We start from the raw sequence: 3,520 nt of genomic DNA, 5'->3' as shown, positions 1-3,520 counted from the left end.
TAAAGAAATTTAAATTTGAAATAAATTTTATTCTTTAAAAAAATTTTATCTTGTGTTTTCTTTATTTTTATTATATAACATAGAAAAATAAAAATATAGATTATATCAATTATAATCTTATTTTATTTTTCTTAATAGAGATTATATACATATAAACAAATAATTTCAATATATTCTATTTTTAATTTCACTTTTTTATAAGAGAAATTATTTATAGATTTTATTAATAATTATTGTTTAATAATAATAATAATATTGAATATAAAAATATTTATATGTAACAAATATATTATTAATATTTATATAATATTCTCTATATTATATGTATAGATATATTATGTGTATAAAAAAAGTTTGGCGTATTACTTTAATATGATATCATAACCAAAATAAATCTCTTTTAACACATAATTACTATTATATATTTTGAGAAAATTACATATTAATATGTTATTTTGTTAAAAAAAATATTTCTTATCAATAATATTTTTATTTTTTGGAATATTTAAAAACAATACAAAAAATATAAATAAATATATTTTATATATATCGTTAATGATCCTTCCGCAGGTTCACCTACGGAAACCTTTGTTACGACTTTTACTTCCTCTAAATGATCAAGTTTGGTCATCTTCCCCAGCAACATCGGCAATATCAGAAATATTGCCGCGTACCAGTCCGAAGACCTCACTAAATCATTCAATCGGTAGTAGCGACGGGCGGTGTGTACAAAGGGCAGGGACGTAATCAACGCGAGCTTATGACTCGCGCTTACTGGGAATTCCTCGTTCATGGGGAACAATTGCAAGCCCCAATCCCTAGCACGAAGGAGGTTCAGCGGGTTACCCGGACCTTTCGGCCTGGGAGGACACGCTGATTCCTTCAGTGTAAGCGCGCGTGCGGCCCAGAACATCTAAGGGCATCACAGACCTGTTATTGCTCAATCTCGTGCGGCTAGAATGCCGCCTGTCCCTCTAAGAAGAATTATTTGTACGCCGGCAGTAAAAACCACATCAAAAAACTGCGTACCCATACACCATAACATATGCAACATAAAGCACAATATATACAAAATATAATCTTGATCGTTAAATCTCAAAAATACATGCATATATAAATACAATACATAACACACATGAAAATGAATGAAATGGGAAACAAACAGCCGATGGGCCTTGAGATGCCGGTAAAGTACGTCTATTTAGCAGGCTAGAGTCTCGTTCGTTATCGGAATTAACCAGACAAATCGCTCCACCAACTAAGAACGGCCATGCACCACCACCCACCGAATCAAGAAAGAGCTCTCAATCTGTCAATCCTTCCGGTGTCCGGGCCTGGTGAGGTTTCCCGTGTTGAGTCAAATTAAGCCGCAGGCTCCACTCCTGGTGGTGCCCTTCCGTCAATTCCTTTAAGTTTCAGCTTTGCAACCATACTTCCCCCGGAACCCAAAAGCTTTGGTTTCCCGGAAGCTGCCCGCCGAGTCATCGGAGGAACTTCGGCGGATCGCTAGCTGGCATCGTTTATGGTTAGAACTAGGGCGGTATCTGATCGCCTTCGAACCTCTAACTTTCGTTCTTGATCAATCAAAACATTTTTGGCAAATGCTTTCGCTTCTGTCCGTCTTGCGACGATCCAAGAATTTCACCTCTAACGTCGCAATACGAATGCCCCCATCTGTCCGTATTAATCATTACCTCGTAGTTCCGAAAACCAACAAAATAGAACCGAGGTCCTATTCCATTATTCCATGCACACAATATTCAGGCAAAATTTGAGCCTGCCTTAAGCACTCTAATTTGTTCAAAGTAAACGTACCGGCCCACCTCGACACTCAATTAAGAGCACCGCGACGGGATTGCAATTGGGGGCTGCCACCGCTCTTAACGGTTAAACACTTACGACAAATTACATAATAAAAATATATATAATGCATTAAATAAATAATAACACTAAAATATACTTTATACATAATCTGTACCACCCACCGGTAGGACGTCCCACATAACATGCTAGTTAAACAATGCGAGCATTGAACCAACAGTGTAGGACACAGATTCGACTACGAGCTTTTTAACCGCAACAACTTTAATATACGCTATTGGAGCTGGAATTACCGCGGCTGCTGGCACCAGACTTGCCCTCCAATGGATCCTCGTTAAAGGATTTAAAGTGTACTCATTCCGATTACGGGGCCTCGGATGAGTCCCGTATCGTTATTTTTCGTCACTACCTCCCCGTGCCGGGAGTGGGTAATTTGCGCGCCTGCTGCCTTCCTTGGATGTGGTAGCCGTTTCTCAGGCTCCCTCTCCGAATCGAACCCTGATTCCCCGTTACCCGTTACAACCATGGTAGGCGCAGAACCTACCATCGACAGTTGATAAGGCAGACATTTGAAAGATGCGTCGCCGGTACGAGACCGTGCGATCAGCTTAAAGTTATTCAGAGTCACCAAATTAAACGATGCAAATTAAAATTTACACCGATTGGTTTTGATCTAATAAAAGCATTCCTTCCATCTCTGGTCGGAACTCTGTTTGCATGTATTAGCTCTAGAATTACCACAGTTATCCAAGTAAATGTGGGTACGATCTAAGGAACCATAACTGATATAATGAGCCTTTCGCGGTTTCACCTTAATTTGGCTTGTACTGAGACATGCATGGCTTAATCTTTGAGACAAGCATATGACTACTGGCAGGATCAACCAGGGAACTATTTGTATTTATAATATTAATATATAATAATATACATGATATTTTTGTTTTCTTATTATAAGAAAAAAAATTTTCATACAATAATTATTAATATATAATAATATTATTACAATTTCATTTTAAATATCAGATGGTCTCACCCATTACTGATATAAATTTTTTTTTTTTTATATCTCTATTGTTTTAAAATTAATAGAAAAAACATATGAGATATATATATTATTATTAATTTTTTTTTTTTTCAAATATATATTTTATTATGTCATTTATATAATTTTTTTGCTTTTACAAAAAGAAATATATAACATGTTATTCATAATAAATATTATTGAATAAAAAAAAAAAATAATAATTATGATTTTTGTCAGACCATCACCAAATGGGTCTTAAAATATTTCAAACATTTTCTCATACTCGTCGCTAGATTGAAAGCGTCATTTATTTTTTAATTTTATTTAAAAAGTTAATTTTAAATAAAAAACGTTATAATAACACTTAATATTCTCGCTTGGTATGAGGTGAGTCAATGTAATATTATTTATAAAAATAATTTTTATATAAATATTGTGTGCTCATATGGGAGTGTAAAGTTTAAAACTTATAACCCATGAACTTGCTTTGACAAAAAAATTTATATGTTATTCTATTTATAATCAATAATTTAATAAAAAAAAAATTTTTTTTAAATATTGATATAAAAAGATATACATATAGAGGTTTTTTTACAAAATTCTCATTAATTTTTTTACAAAAATAATAATACAATATTTAATATCAAAATAATCCAAACTGATTACCATCCAGAC

The 3,520-nt window shown here is 33.6% G+C and overlaps 1 non-coding gene across 1 annotated transcript; it reads right to left on the bottom strand.

Moving 5' to 3' along the window:
* Positions 1 to 553: 553 nt before the first annotated feature.
* LOC123304036 lies at positions 554 to 2,711 on the bottom strand. The gene has a single exon (XR_006536095.1). It is a non-coding gene; the product is annotated as a small subunit ribosomal RNA (ribosomal RNA).
* Positions 2,712 to 3,520: the final 809 nt, after the last annotated feature.

The sequence above is a fragment of the Chrysoperla carnea genome (assembly GCF_905475395.1).
Source record: "Chrysoperla carnea chromosome X unlocalized genomic scaffold, inChrCarn1.1 SUPER_X_unloc_180, whole genome shotgun sequence".
NCBI lineage: Eukaryota > Metazoa > Arthropoda > Insecta > Neuroptera > Chrysopidae > Chrysoperla > Chrysoperla carnea.
Note: the sequence above shows the minus strand (reverse complement) of the source record. Positions and strands in the feature narration are given on the sequence as shown.